Below are 17,502 nucleotides of genomic sequence, written 5' to 3' on the forward strand. Positions count from 1 at the left end.
TATCTGTCATTATAAAGAATAAATTTACTTTTAAGTAAATTTGCTGACTTGTTCATGCTCAATTTTTACCTTTATCCTGAAGATGCCACCCACTCTTTCCAGATGCTACTATTCCCTCTGTGACACAGAACCCCACTCCACTGGATCCTGCATCTTGTTTGTGGATATAATCCCTTCCCACTGTTTTGTGCAGCTGAATCTGAACAGACCTTATTTCAGGATACTTATCTGAACTGTCTGCATTTCCTCCACAATGCTCTTGACAGTGCTATAAACATTTTAGGCACCCAATAAATATTGTTAATGACGTGAGAGTTTTACTCCCTTGGAAGAATGATATGCCCCATGAAGAGGAACAAAGCAAGCTGAGACAGTATCATATATATTCCACAGACTATATCCTGTTTCAGTCATTTCTTAGATTTTAACATACAAACTTCATAAACATGTATCTCTTTAAATACAATGCTTTCCTATTACTGATAAAGGAAAAAAATTATCCTTAGATCATTAAAACTCAGTGCAACATTAGTAACAACAGGATGTGCAGATAAAAGTCTTAAGTTACATTCAGAAAACAGCATCACGTGGAATTTAAAGGGCAGGGGAGTGGCCCTGCTGTTGCTGATGCTGAGAGAGTGGATCCGAAGAGAGGACTGTGGCACAAGGTGTCATACAGATGGGATGGCAAACATGCTGGGAGGTAGTGGTGATAAGACAAGAATCCTGGTTAAAAACTTTTCTTCTTTTAAATAAGCAAAGTTGGCTGCTTGTTTTAAGGTGGTGTGGGTTTTTTTGCTTTGTTTTTTGTTTTTTGTTTTTTTGTTTTGTTTTGTTGTTTGCATCTTAAAGTTTCTGCTAGCTCCCTGAAGATTCATTTCAGGCTCCTGTTCAGGAGTCTTTAGAGAAGCCTCAGAAAGATGTGCCTCTTTACCAGTGCCTCTGAGTCTGATATTTACCTAAAATTGCCGTTTGTCAACTGGTCATACCAATGCTTCACACCACTTCCTTCTATAACCTTTAATAAACAAAGGCTTCAACCCTTCTCTCCAGTTCCATTCACAACTTTCTTCAAGCTGCAAATGACAAGTTCATTACATGAAATGAAATTTTTTATTGTAAACTTGTATTTGCTTTTTTCTCTAACAACTATATTTATTGCCCTGTATCCATTTCTACACTTTATGACAAATATGATATTTATGATATGGAGTTAAAACTGTACATGTTACTGTACACAGAACATTATGAACTGCCTTACTAAGTGGTTCAGTGATAAGGGAGAGATGGTCAAGATTTTATTGTTTTGAGATAGTGGACACACAATGCTAGTTTCAGGTGTACAATGCAGTGATTCCACAAGTTCAATTCAAGTTTCACAAGTTCATCTGTCCTAATGCATCACTATTAGAATACGAAATGGTTAAGCTTTTTATTTCCTAACCTGGTAGTTACTTCTAACTAGATATTTTATTGGGTTTTAATCACATTTTAGGAAATAGGTTAGTTGGTTTGTGTTGACAAGTAATGTATTATAATTGTTCTTTTAAGATAATAAGCAGTATGATTTGGGCAGCATTTTCATGCAAGAAGTCTGATTTCTTCAGAACAGATTCTTGTAATCATCATTAAATCATATTAGACTGGAAAACCATTTCTCAGCATTTTTGAAGTTCTTGCTGTACTCAAAGCACAGGACTAGTGATATAGAGAAGTCAAGGTGGTTACTATATGATTCTCTCACCCTCAAGCAAGTCCAGAATAGTATGGGAGATAAACGTATATTCATCAAAACACAATATAGGTCTGATTGTGGAAAATAACAAAACTGGGGCAGAAACAGAACTCTATATGACCAGAGGGATGCAATAACACTGTTTAGGACCAAGGATAGAAGTTTAATGGCGAAACCTAAAACTATCAAATTAAAAGATCACAAGCATTAGCAAATGTGTTTGTGCATATTAATCACAGCATCAGAGCTGTAAAGAGAACTACAAATGTGTCAAATTCTCACTTACACCAGCAGTACAGGGGATGAAGTGTAATTCTGAATTGTCAGTGAAAAGCAAAGTCTGTAGGAAAACAAACAGTGTAAGTAAGAATATGAATGAGACATCTACATCCTAAGCAAATAAAGTGCTTGATTATTTTTAAATTATACATTAGTCATGTGACCTTGATCAAGAAGTTAACTTCTATTGGCTTCATTTTCCTCATCTACAAAACTGGGACTTGAATGAAATGATTTCTGAATGTCTCATAAGGTCAAAAATGCTATGATAATATTACTTGCATATAATTCAGTAAATTCTCATTGAGTGCCTGTCATATACACAATGCCATGTGCCCTGAAAAATAAAAACTAACATAATAAACAGCCTCTGACCTCAATAAACTTATAATCTTTATGGAGAAGTCCATCAGTGTCAGGCTGTATGTGGCTAAGTGCCAAAAGTCAGGTTCCAAATAATAAACAATTTGGGAATTGAGAGAACAGAGGGTCTAGGAGCCAAAGAAAGCATCCTGGAAAAGAAAGTCATCAAACATGCCTCAAAGGTAGTTTAGGATTTAGGTAGGAAATAAGAGGAGAAAGGCATCCGACCCCTCTATCTACCTCCCACTCCTGACTAAAAGCAGCCCCAAGGGGATTGTACAAGAAACCTAATAGCTCCATATCACTGTTTAGAAAATGCTACCTAATTGTTTCAGCAGTTAACCACAAAATGTAAATATCTATGCATTACAATAATTAGTAAGGACTGGTTTTCAAGGCCTCAATAATATATTAACTTACATTTTGCTATTTCTGTGGGTGCTGTTCCTAATTTTATGTGGTCATCAATTCAAACTTTGAAAATAAATCTACAGTCTAAACAGTAGCAGTCATGATGAAAACCTTAACAACTTATTTTTTTTTTCCAATTTATTTATTTTCAGAAAAACTGTATTCATTATTTTTTCACCACACCCAGTGCTCCTTATTCCCAGTGTTTATTATTAATGACAATAGTGTCTGTTCAATGATGCATACACCTTCCTTCCCCAGTGCTTATGGCTGCCATTGTCACAGGTATTGTCACTGGGCATAGGATTCTATGAAGTGTGATAGTCTTCTGATTAAGGTACTCCATCATTTCATAGACTATCCTTTGTGAGAATATGTTACTATCACTTTGATTAGATTTCTTAGGAAACAAGAATGAAGTTTTAATATCAGAAATGCTTTTACTTTGATATAGTGAGTCATTCACAACACAATAATCATACATAGTCATTGTGCATAGCAAGTTGAGAAAACTGGAAAAAAAATGTAAAAATTACCTGCATTGCTTTATGTTTAAATGTGCATTTTATTTATTTTTTAAATGTCCTGTTTGGATTTATTTTTTAAAGATTTTTATTTATTTATTTGACAGACAGAAATCACAAGTAGGCAGACAGACAGGCAGAGTGGGGGAGGAAGCAGGCTCCCTGCAGAGCAGAGAGCCTGATGGCCGCTTGATCGCTTGATCGCAGGACCAGGAGATTATGACCTGAGCTGAAGGCAGAGGCTTTAACCAACCAAGCCACCCAGGCTCCTAAATGTGCATTTTAAAACTGTCACCAAAAATGAAACCAAATTAAGCAAATGTTCTGTGGACTTTATATACAGTGACAAAGATCATCTATTTTATAACATACGTACTCAGTGCTGTATTTCTTTTATTCACTGACTACATGGCCAGATCCTTTGTCCACCTTCCCCAAGAACTCTGTGGATTTAGGACCAATTATTTCCTATTAGTCAGTCTTTTCCTCTAACTTTTTAAATCATCACCATTACATATATCTCTGGAGACTGTAAAATAAGGTGAGTTTCTTATCAATCTAAGAGTCTAGGAGCACTCACCTGTTCACATAAATATATTACTAGGTATTGTGTAGATCCAGTGAAGTTGATTAAATTATGTCATGAGGGAATATGCACCATGAGGACAGGTCTGGTTAATGGATGGATCACACTAACTATCATGACAGTTTACCTTCAAGCTCTGAATATAATTCAAGACTTGGTCCTAATTTTCAATTTCTGAACCATAAATCCACCTTAGAAAAGCTAAGTGGAAACTGAAGACCAAGGTTTCAAAGGTAAAGATATTTAAAATCTCAATACATTAAGTCTTTGACATAATCCTTGGCCATCATATCTAAAGAATCGGTGTCTCATAATTTCTAATTCGATAGGAAACGCCAAACTCCTTTCTATGGATAAAAGGGAAAAGACTGAGGATTAGAAAGAAATTTGAGAAGAAGCTGCCATTTATCTGAACTGTAGAAGCATTGTCAATTAATATATGACTTCATTGAGAGGTAAGGTGGAGGGATGCCTTAAAAAAGGAGAATCATGTACTTTTGTAAACTAAGAGGGCTGAGTTTTTTATTTTGTAAGATATGTGACTAACATTTGTTAAAAAGAGGAGTACACAGTTTTTATGTAAATAAGACTTGGTCAATTACTGAAGGAAAAAAATTTAATTCTCATGATCATCATACTGTTTGTGTTAAAAACTTCAGAAGAAACTAAGACCACAGGTGTGTTATTGGACAGAGGTAGAACAAGAGTTGGAGAACCCCCCATCACTTCCACCCCATCTTACCTGGGATGAGAATGCCCTCTTTAGCCATGAGAAGACAGGACTTGTTCAGCATATGAAGCTCACTGACATCCAGCCAAGATACCAAATGACTAGACTGAAAAGGCACATGAGACTACGTAAGGTCTCTGATCAGTCTGGTGTGTCCAGAGGGAGAGTGTGAAAACACTGAGTAGCAGGGGGTTAAAGAATGTTGCATGGGAAGGGTTAGAACAGGATACAGATTGTCAGAAAGGAGCCTAGCATTATGGAAGGAAGGATTATTTAGGAGGCTAGTGTGAAGGAAGGATTATTTACCTGAGTTACTTTCTGAAGGAAGGCTTACCAAAGAAGTCCCTGTGTTATACCAGCACTTACTTCCAAATACTCTCTACTCTGGTTCCGGACACTTATGAAGGAATCAGTGAAAGGGCAATTCAAAACTCCTTTGAAGACTAGTGTGAACTCAGTCAAGGAAGATGCACAAGGAGGTAGCTCTTTGCTTTGTGGACATCTGGAGGACATTGGCCAAAAACAAGTGTGCCAATCTATATTTATCTACCCAGCTTGGGTGGTTTTCCATCACGATTTCCCTGCTCAGAGATCCCTAAGACTCTTCATTATTCCCCTGCACAGAGATCCTGAAGCATCAGCATCCTCCAAGCCTCAAAAGCCCTCATGCAGAACCTACATTTCAGTCTATTTGGTAGTGTTTAAGCAAACCATGTCTTAAGAGGTTTTTTGAATAAATTTACATGTGATAGGAATTTGAACAGGATAGCTTCTTTGTTTGAATAACTGTCTTTTAATTTTATTGGGTAAATTAAGGTTCTTTTCAGGAGCTCTCATTTTATGTAGGCACAAAGAATAAGTGATTGGGGGATGGGGTTGGGAGAAGAAAACCGCACAGATCATATTAGAGTACTTTAGCATTAAAAATCCCACAGACCTGTACCCCTAGGGCTAATAATACATTATATGTTTATAAAAAAATTAAAAAATTAAAAAAAATCCCTGTGTTCCAAAGCCTATAAAAAATATATTTTTGCCCTTCTCTAGGTAAGATAGTGCTCCAACTCTTACTTATTTCACTGAACTTGAAAACTCAGAGCACCAAAAGACAGCCAGGAGGGTTTCACGGAACTTTTATTTCCTATCAAATGTAAAATCAATTAATACCCCAAAATAACTTCCACTGCATCCCCCAGCCTGGAGATTAGATTCTTTAATTTTCCAAAGCATCTTGAACACATGTAAGGGATTTTCCAATGAACTTCCTGACACCAGGGATAACAAAACTGCCAACAGTCTTTTCCAGAAGCCTTTTCTAAGAGCAGTGGATTCTTTCTGAACTGACTTGTATGGCTTGGATGGGGTGGTAGTGTTGTTTGTTTGTTTTCTTACCTTCTATGCCATTATTGACTGAGGTTCTAGACATTGATGAGTCAATTTAAAAAAAAAAAAAAAGGAAAAGCTCTCATTTATCCAGTTCCACTGAAGAGGAAACTTCAAAACAAAAGAAACAAAAATATCAGAAGAAAGAAAAGAAAAAAGAGAAAAAGTAAATCAAAAAAGGGGAAACATCACAAAAAGGAAGAAAAGAAAAGAAATAAGGAAGGAAACCATTCTTCCACCCCTAATACTTCTGAGATCTCCAAAGCATAATTGAATCTTTGAATCTTTGGCCTAAGTCATTAAATTTTAAATTTTGGTTTCGAAAATTATGTGACCTTCTTTGAAATTTGTTGTATAATTATTTTTTGCAATAAATCACAATCTTTTCCATATAGAATGAATGATGAATGAGTGAATGAATGAACAAATGAACTGAAAGAAAGAATGCTACATCTGGATGCTAGTAAGTTTCAATGGGAAATGATAAAGTATTGGATGGTCTGGAAGGTAAATGTCACTATCACCCACCTTTCTGGGGGTCACTATTATCTAGCATTCATATCAATGAAATAAACACAGTTTCTTCCACTGAAGTCTCCATGCAGTTGTCCTATGCTAGCTCCCTTTAGGATCATGATTATTAAACTTGTTATGAATTTGATAGAATGCCCAATGTATATAGAAAAAAAATGAATAAATGCACAAATACCCAATACTTCAGAGGGTTTCTAGGCTCTCTGAAACCCATCCACTGATTCCCTAGGGGCTCATGGACATTTAATAGCTGACACCTATGCAATGACCTTGCTTCTGGAGATACAAATTTAAGGTTTCTGCAATGGACACCTGAGTAATTACTAGCTCTGTCTCATTTAAAAAACCTCAGTCACTTACCTTGGTACAAATGTGTCTTTGAGACGAGGAAGTGACATTCTCCTAGGGAATAGAGGGATATCAAGTATTACATACAGTATCATAATAAATAGATTGATGGGACTGCAAAAGAGACACATCACAGATACTAGAAAATATATTTTGATAGTCTATTGCCAAGTTATGGACAGTTCCTATATGCTTGACATCATTGGAATTCTCAAGAATTACAATATTTGTCATATTTTATACATTACAAATCTGTGTTATTACATAACCAATGTAGATAAGGTTTTGATAGAACTGTTTTACTTTAGCATCAAATCTTACTTCATAATAAAAACATGGTGACCAATCTCCATGACAGGGTTTTAATTATAATTATGCATTTTATTGACACTAAGCAATGAAGTCAATAACAGTGTCTCAAGACATCAAGAACAAGAGTACACACAATAAATGGGAAAAGAAAAAATATGCAGTGAGCCCAGAAAAATATCAGATATAGAGAAACATGGAGCACTGACCCTTTCGGCCCCAGAAAAATGCAGAAAGAAAAATGTGAAGCAAGATGCAATATCTAGATTTACATAAGCTAAAAGAAACATTGTTTAAAAAGAGAGAGCATGGACTGATTCCAAAGCCAGGAATATATGATTTATATAAGGAAAATACCAGCTTAATCTCCCAAAACAAACTCAAAATCATTATAAAGCATTTAGAACAATTTTTTGGAAGAATCAATTTAACTCGTACTTGAAGGTGAAGTTTAGAATTGAAGAAGAGCTGACAACCAAAATTCCTTCTGCATGTTAGTTTCAGATTCCATATCTTCTAATGAAGAAAACCATCTGGCTTTCTTTACTTATGTATGCCGTCTTTTCTGATGTGGCACGATTTACTTCTGCTTAATTTTGTAATATTCTTTTCTCCCTTTATAGCTTTCTTTTCAAGCATGCCTTAGAGAACAACATTCTCTAGAATATTGCTGAACTGCATGACTTCTGAGATTCTTGGGGAAACATTTTGTTGTTCTTGCTATGAGAAAATCTTTGAGGAGAGCTATTAGCATGGCACATTAAAAATAATAAATATTTGTTGACCCAAGTGAGTAGGAAGCAAATCTAGATTTTCCCCAACATCTTATACAAGAATCTATGGCTCCAACATCTGTAGGTTAGAGTGTCCCTGGGCTCTGGGGCCTTGCAAGCCAGCTGTCAGAACAAAATAGTTAAGATATGTTGAGCAGTAGCTGATCATTGTTAAGTAAGTGGTACATGCAAGCGTGCCCAGAAAGCAGGGGATCACCCAATGTTGGACAACCATGAAAAGTTGCAAGGACCAGGTAAGAATTTGCTGCTTTCTGCATGGACACCTGAACAGGATGGAACTAGATGAAATACACTGATCATGATGATGACAGAGACTTTGAACCTCATTTCTTAGTTATTTCCCCAGTCAAACCAGGTTGTACTCTTGGTGGCAAGTTCCATGTATCCACCCAGATACCCAAATTCTAAGCAACTTTTAGGAATTGAGAAATAAAATTTAGATTACAATCAATCTTACATTTCCTCACTCACTTGGAATAATAAACACAACCTAAGAGGAAAAAAAAAAAAAGACAGTAGGAAAACATGTAAAGTGCATATTTAATTATAATTAATTAGCCATTTTTTCCTTTCTCAGGTAATGCTAAGTAACTCTGGGATTATGAGGCTTTAGTTTCTTAGGTTTTTTGCTCAGATTTCAATAAATTTGGTGATTCGTTGACAATGCTATCCTACTATTAGTGTTATAGTACTTTGAGACTCAATGAAAACTAATGGTTTTCACCCCTTACTTCATAATAATAGATGTTAGCATTTTAACACCAAGTTTTCTCACACAACTGTAGACCATCTAATAAATGAGAAATAAGTAGACATTGTCCTGTATAGAGGAATTTTCAGAAAACTCAACAATATGCATGAAGACTTTAAGAAGGTGGGGAAAGAAATACACACTTTCTGTGCCCTGCTACTACGTTTTGGAAGTTAGGTTCAGTCTGGTGATTTTTGGTTTTGACCCAGATTGAATCTAGCTGGTCTACAGAGTAGGAGAATATGGATTCAGACAACTCAGTAAGTCAGAAAGATATATATAGACTCCAGATATAAACTCCATACCCACCATATCCTGGGTGTATATTCCAGTTAATTTCTAAAAGGAAAGTGTTTAGAAAATAAACTTAATTTAAAAGATATGATTATGTAATTAAAGTATTTGTCCCAGAAAGATCTTTTACCATTATCACTAAGTAAAATGTCCTATGTTTCGAAGGGGTGCAAGGATAAACCAGAAGAAAGAGTCTTAAGTATGATTCTAGCTCATGCTCCCTGCTCCACTTCTCCCTTCCCGGTTTCCCATCACCTTATCGTCTGAGCAGTGTAAACCTCAGCTGACCCCATAAACTATAAACTACCCACAGCTGAGGCAAAGAGTAGTTCTCACAAATCTGAGAAAATAAAACCAAATAAACCTAGCAGCTGACATCCAAAGTCAACGGGGTTCACAGGATGCCATTTTCAGAAGGTTAGGGTTTAGGGCATCTCCCAAGATAGGGATGGGGTGGTGAGCATTTTGAACACATTCCAACATGTCCCCAGGGGATGGTACTGCTGCTGGTCCAGAGCCCTCACTGTGAAAACCATTGGTCTGTTAATAAACCCTCTTCTTCTTGTCATGGCTACCTGCTGCGCCATTCACAAGCATCCTGAATTCAGGCACAACGCTACTGCACCCCATCCAGAAAAACAGACTCTTGCCTGTGGCACATCTCCAATAACTTCCCATTTTTATTCTGATAATGGTACAATATCATTCCTCAAATCTCACTAATACTTTTCTCTCTGATGATTAATTTTTGAAATTGGAAGTGACAAACTCATCAGAATTCTAATTATAAATTTACGCTTATTAAATAATGTTAGTATGATTTCACTCTTGTTCTCTCTGGCCCTCACTCCCAAACCTGCCTCTTTGTAAAATGTCCCAGTGGGAAAAATGAAGCAGCTTTTCCATTCTTATGGAATTCTCCTTGCTCCAAAGACATTTGAATGCAAGAAAAATAATGTGAGTGATAATTCTGTCCTAGTTCTACTTCACTTGAAGGCCAAGAGCTCATACAGTGTTGAAGTATTCTCGAAGGGTCACTGTCTGACTAATACAAATTTCAATTCATTTCTATTTTGTGCACCTAAAACATTTGTCCATATTCTTATATTTAAAAAAAGCCAAAGATACTATATAATTGTTCTAGTGAAGACTCTTGGTTGCAAAGAGAGCAATCACCTCTAGCTAACAGAGCAGTTTGCTTGTTTGTATATAACGGAGATTCAGGACAAGTAGGTCTCTGTTTCAGAAGAATGTCAGGGAGGTACACAGAGCTTTAATTAACTAGAGCCAGAAAATGGAAAGTAGGCAGGTCAGGGACTCTCTCCAACACTCTCTCTTTCTCTCTCTCTCTTTCTCTCTCTCTCTCTCAGTCGCTCCTCGTGTGTGATGAATTTTTCTCTCCTTTCTCCACTAATGTTACCCCCCAATTCCAACCAAACACATACTCTACACAACCTACCCTCTTGGCTCCATAGAGCTTAATTGTCCCACTTTTTCAAGGTCCAAACTTTACCTTTACAAGAGAAAAAAATACAGCTCCAGTAATTTCAAGCCCCCACCCTCAGTCTAGATTTACTTTTCTCAGCAGTGTGGGTTGCCACCCCTGCAAAAATGTTAGATTAGGCCGATCTTGCAGAGAAATAATGGGAGCAACACCAAAGCAGATAGTGCAGAAAGAGAGAAATGAAACCTGATGCAAGGCTACCAGCAGCCTCAGTCAGCTTATGGCGACAGTCCAGAGTTGATCCAAGTGGGGCAAGATCCAAGACCATATGCCCCCATGCCATTAGTCACCGAATATAGGCTGCCACCAGAAAGAGAGAGGTATGACCTTGGGTGAACCAATTTCCCTCAGCTGAAACAACTCTCAAACAGGGCTTATAGGGCCAGCAGCTGGACACTAAATTCTTCATTCATGAAAGGCAGTGGGATAGTATATCCCATTCACTACATACCATTAACTACAGCCTACTCTTGAACCATTTCTTCCTATAGGTTCTGGGGACAACTCCTCCAGGATTCTGGCAGATCTCTCTTTCCAGGGAAGCTTGGAAGAGGAAGGCTAGTGAGAAGAACCAGAGCTTCCTCTGCTAGAGGTGGTCTCAGTGCTGTGATAGGTGGTCTTTTTCTCCCTCCCCTACTACCTAGTCTTGATTCCTCTCAACCTCAACTAGTACTCCCTCTGGTCTCCCTAATTTGCTTGATGATATGACTCAGACCTTTATTCCTGAGATCTTATCACTATGCCCTTGTCTAATCGTGGTTAACTGTACTTTTCTATTTATAGTCAATGTAGGGCAAAAAGAGTACCAAGAAGTACCCAAGTGAATCACTCAGGTGCAAGGTGTAGTCCTTCATGTTTCCATGTGTAACAGCAGCACTACCTCCTCCTCCTGATCAGCACCACTATTTCCATTAAAATGGAAATTCATCTTTTTACCTTCTATTCTTTGACATAAGGAGCTCCAAATGCTGAGATGACAGCTTTAGTTTATTGTTCAGTGGGACTTTTGCTGTGTCCTTTGATGGAAATATTTCCCTTTTGAGAACAAGAATCTCTAAACTCACAGGATAGGAAGTATAAATTTCCCAAATGGATCAATGGGAGTGATGGCTAGTGGGGTCACTCCTGTTTCCTCCACACTTGGTCCCTGAACTATATATTTCACCTATTAGGGACATAGCACTATCAAAAGGTCTTTGATTCAAGGTATTTTGTCCTAGAGGATAAAACCCCATCCTTGTATTATTTTTGAACTATGTCTTCAGCTGGGCCCTCTATTTTAACAGGCTGGCAAATCCTGGGTAACGCAGTATGCATTATGAACAATGAATTCTGTGGTCACAGGCACTTACCTGTACCGCCTTTGCTATAAAGTGTGTCTGTTGGTCTGATACAAAGGGATCCTTGCTTGGGAATCATTCTATAAGTCCCCTAATAGTGGTGCTGGTCAAATCCCTGCAGGCAGAAAGGTAAACCACTCCTATCTAAAATATGTTCCTATTCCTGTAAAAATGAATCACAGCTCTTTCCATGTTAGAAGGATTCCAGTGCAGTCAGACTGCCACCAAGAAGCTACTGGTCTTCCAAAAGTATAGTGCTGTATTTGTAGCTCAGCTTTAGACTCTGCTACTGGCAGTTGTCAGCACTTCCGAAGTGCTGTTGTGCCTGTGTAGAACTTGCCTCCCTGCAATCGTGGCTACTCATTTCACATATCTATGTGTAGCAATGGAATGAACAAGGACAAAAGTTGGCTGATTTCAACAATCTATTTGGTTATCCAGTGCCTCTTCCATAGTAGATAAACACTCAGGTGGGTATTAATATGCAATACAAATAAATTCATACTTTGTGTTCATATCATATGTCCATTCATGTGCCCCTCTCCAGATTTCCTTGTCCCTAAGTTTCTAATATTTTGCCTTCCAGGGCCTAGACAAGACAACCAAGTCATTCACCACTGTTCATCCATTTGTATATGTTTCATACATTAAGCCATGAAGTAGGAGACTAGATATACTGCCTGAAACTCTAACCATTGAAAGGACTTTTTCTCACCACTCTCTTTCAAAAAAAAAATATGTCTGAAAAGTATGTTTGATACTGTTTGGTACTACAGTGTATCTATTTTCAATGGAACCTCCTACAAACCATACTTGGATTTTTCCTCCTCTGTCCACTGGTATAAAGAATGGCCCATGGTGCCATAGATGCAGACTGAATGAGAGCTGCTAGGTCAATATGGGTGGACAAAGTGGGTATCTGGCCTACATGCTCATCCAGGTTTCTTGTGTCCTTAATCCTGTTTATGATTGATCTGGATGAACATTTTCCATTCTGTCATCTATGTTAGTTGTTAGATGTGCTCTACCTTATGACACAGTGAATTCTGATGAAATCCAGCTTATAACGGACTGCTCTGTCCTAGTTAGTAGTTGTGACTCATAGTCAGATACTCTGTCTCTGCTAGAACCTGGTGATACACCAGGACCTCTTTTGCAAAAGATGTATAATTCTCTGTTTCAAATGGCATATTTTTATCCCAAAGTCCTGTGAACCTGTACTGTTCTGGGACTTATCATAAACTCCACATGGAATAGTTCTTGACAACTGATACTTCATACCACAGGGCCTGGCAGGTCATATAGCTCAAGTGGCAAAGCATTCACACTGAAGACTGGATTTTCTTTGGGACCCTTTCTTGCCCTGGCCCTACCTCAAATTTGACAGCCTTTTGCCTCACCCAGTATATAAGTCATAGCTGTGTTTCTAAATGTGGGAAATGTTGTAATAACAACTTGAAAAGATTTACAAAGATGTTGGGTTCTCTTCCTTATGACAGAAATTGCAAAATAAATAATTTGTCATTTAATTTGGAGGAGGTGTATGTTGTAGAAAATGCAGAGAGTCCCTGAATGTTTGTTGGTTTTATTCTCCATTCTCTAGAGTACATGAATTTTTACCAATTTCTCCAACCCATGAGCCATTTCTTGTTTATTCATTCTGTTTAGCATGATATTATCAATACATTTGGCCAACATAATATTCTATAAGATGTTTACCTAGTCTTTATTATGATAGCTGAAGGGAGAGTTGACAGAACTTTGGAACAAAATGATAAACACTACCATCCAGTCAAATGAATATATTTTCAGTTCTGGGTACCAGGTGGTGGGTATTATAGAGGGCACGGCTTGCATGGAGCACTGGGTGTGGTGAAAAAATAATGAATACTGTTTTTCTGAAAATAAATAAATTGGAAAAAAAAAGAAAGAAAAAAAAAGAAATAAAAAATAATACATCTGATCAATGGCCAAATACTATTTACTTGAAGCTTGATTAATACATTTTGGCAAAGATGCCACTTCAAGCAAAGTGGCTGCAACTGATTTATTACTTGGTTGAGTTTAAGTGATCCATTGTCATCCTTCAGGACTCTAGTATTTGCAAGGTCCAGATTGATAAACTAAATGGGGATATGGTGGGTTCAACACAAATTAATTCTTCAGGGCTTTAGGAATGTGTTGATTTCTGACATTTACCCAAGATATTTTTTTGATCATATATATTAGTTTAATAATAAAATATGGAGGATAGGGGAAAGTTTTAGGGTCTTTCACTTGGCTATTCCTACTACAGTAGTTCTTACCTCATAAGCCAAGAATCCAATATGGTCTTTGGGCAGGAAGGGGGCGGGGTATAGCAGGGATTTTTTTACCTTGGTGTGGCAGACCAGCCTTCATTCAGAGTCAGCCTTCTGGAGGCTGACTTCATTCTGGAGTCAGCCTTCTGCTTTCTCTGCATTTCCAGTGAAAGAAATGAGAGTCTCTTTACACATTACTGGAGGAGTCCCCTTGTTTTCACACTTAGCTTTTATTGCCAATTAATCATTCTCAGCTTTCCATTATCTTTCTTCAGAGTGCAATCTTATCAATAGCTACCCAAATGTACTGTCCTTACAGTTACTGTTTCTCAAATGCTTGATACATGACACCAACTAATGGCACAATTCCCTTTCATAGGCATGTCATCCCAGTTCTCCACCAATGAACATTTAAATAATTGCCCTGCTAGTGCCAAGGTCTACCTGTATTCCATGCACCAACAGTTCCACATTCCAACTGGATGGTAAGGGATCTAGCTTCAAAACTTCATCTTAGCATCTGCTGTCTTGGATCTGGCACTCAAAATGACACTTTGATATGTCTGGAAAGCAGATTTTGACATGAAGATTAGAATGCAGTTTGTTTACTACAGAAGAGTCATGGTTTCAGCACCTGTTCAAGGGAACAGGAGGAAATAGGACTGGCCCAAGCAGAGGTTGCTGTGAACCTCTGTAAAGCATTAGTTGACCTCAAGGGGAGAGCTATGGTTTGGATGGCCCTTTAGAGTAGTTCCAGGTTGAGACAACCTGGTCAGCTATTTATGTCACTGTATTAATTAGTCATTGGATGTGGGCTGCCCCTGGAAAGAGGCATGACCTTGAGTAAGGTGTGATTTCAACTGAGATAATACCCAAAGAAGTCTGACAGCTGAGGGTCATCTTCTGTCAGCCTTTCCAAAAGCTGGAAATAACTGTTCTAGCCTGGGGAAAGATTCTGGGCAGAACCATAAAACATGTGCCCTACACAATAATTAAATATTCTAAGAGTTGTTATGATTATTATTACTATTTTTTAGAAAATTATATGACTTTGGGACACTTTACTATTCATGAAATATTTTGGAAAAAAAATTATATTTTTCCTCATAACATCTCTGAGGTTGTCAGGTTATATATTATTATCTTTAATTTATAGATTTTTTTAAAAATCTGAGGCTCAGAGAATTTAAACTAATTCCTTTATTAGCAAAACTATTTCCCACTTGATGTGGATATTTCCACAAATATCAAAAACTTGATATTAGTATAATTATCAAATGATTAAAAAAAATGATATGATTTGAAGTCAAGAGTGCTTTCCACTTTCCCACTGAGGATTTTTATATGGTAAATAAGATGAGAGATTCAATAATGAGAGTATAACATCAAACTTACCCTTTGTAATATGTGAGTGAAATTTTTAAGATTTTCATTACAACTCTGATCTTTTACACTAAGGAATAATTATAAGAATTGACACTCAAGAAACAGGTCAATCAGTGAATAAGAAAAGGGATTATTTTTAAAGTAAGAATTCTTGACAGTTCTCATGAGCAAGAGGGAGGAATCTCTTCAAACTCTGAAATAAAATAAATATCTTCTCTGAGAGCTAGAAAAAAAATCAATGTTTAAAGGATTAGAAAAGAATTAAGCAAATTCATCTTCAAAGTAAAGACTTGTATCTAGGCCCACAAATTTTAACTATGATCAGAATGAAAATACAATTATATCTAAAGAAAAGTAGTATGCCATATAAAAGGGGATTAGTGAACCATGAAAGAGCAAGCAGCTTCAGTAGCAAGCATGGCATTATTGAGACAACTTTGTCCCTACAGAGTGTGTACAGCTCAAGAACTGACTGCCCAGGTCCAGTGGAAGATATACTCAAAAGGTGAAAATAGATGCATTAGGCCATTTGCTCTTGAAATTATCAAATGTCTTTGTAAAAACAAACCCTATGCTAATTTTGGTGATGATGGTGATAAAATTCTACTACTAGTAATATCCTACAGTAAAATTCTATTACCTGGGATCCTTGTGCCTCCCCTGTCGCCCCCAAAACGATTATCAGGCCATCAGACCTTTTTTTGTATGGCAGCCAAAACATACGGTAAAACTCCCCAGACATTGAAATTTTTGGACTCCCAGTTTTTACACTCAGTTTGTTCTTGGCACCTAGAGAGGAGGAGCAATAACTATCACGAGGCCCATATGGCAAGAAAAGGCCATTTGCTTTGCATGAACTGATGCATGGGCTTATTCCAGAACGCTTCAATTTCCACGAGGAATGACAAGCCAAAATCTGTCATTCTCTTCTGAGGTACTCAGAATTTTTTTGCACCATCCAACCATCACAAAAACCTTCCTATTGTAGGAAGATCATATATTCACCAGTGGACTGGGCCTAGGAATAATCTGTAGAAAATTCTCTCTCTCAGAAGATTCCCCTTTCACTCAGACCCATCAATGATTCTCTTAACTAGGATCATAACTACAATATCCTAACTGTACACCTCCTCCTCCAGCTCAGCCTCCAGTCACAGAGCATGCTCTATTATCAGCTACACCCTGTCAAGGACTATCTCATAAGTTATTTCAGTATCATGTTACCATAGACATCTTGGTGGCTATAGTGTCCCTTACTGCTTTCTAGATGTAGGCTCACTGTGGTACAGGGACAGTAACTCTAACTAATGATGAGTGGATGCCATCTACAGTTGTTGGCTTTCTCACCTACAACCTGAGTCTCCTGAGGTATTCACCAGAGTCCTCAGGCTACTCTATCATTCTTCACCAAAAGTGAAGAAGAGTGATACAATAAAATAGGCCAATCAAAAGAGGAAATATTACTTTCTTTTTACTGCCTCCTCTATACTTTTTGGTTTATAATTCTATTTCTTTGTTTTTGATTAGTGTATGATAATTACACATTTAACACTATCTCTTCCCATTAGGTTGTGAGCTCCTTGAGGAGCTATGGAAATAGAGACAAATGAATGAAAACAAGTAAATATTATTTACTTAGAGCTTGCTATAACAAAGGAGTCATCAACCATCACTTGTATTTGATAGAAACTCAAATGCAGTCAAGGGAGGTGGGAAAGCTTTATGATGTAAAAAAGTGGAAAGCTTCAGATATGCTGTGATTAAAGTTTGGCATAAGGAAGGAAGAGGTGAGCTAAATAGAAGTGGCCCGTCTTATGTGATTGGTTTATGGAGTATATTTGGCTTTCTGATTTGGGAAAAAAATTAGGAAAATTGGTAAGTCATTTACCATGTTTTGGCCATTCTAGACAAATTGCTGTAGAGATTGTGGT

This window comes from Neovison vison, chromosome 1 (genome assembly GCF_020171115.1).
Source record: "Neovison vison isolate M4711 chromosome 1, ASM_NN_V1, whole genome shotgun sequence".
NCBI classification, from domain to species: Eukaryota; Metazoa; Chordata; class Mammalia; order Carnivora; family Mustelidae; genus Neogale; species Neogale vison.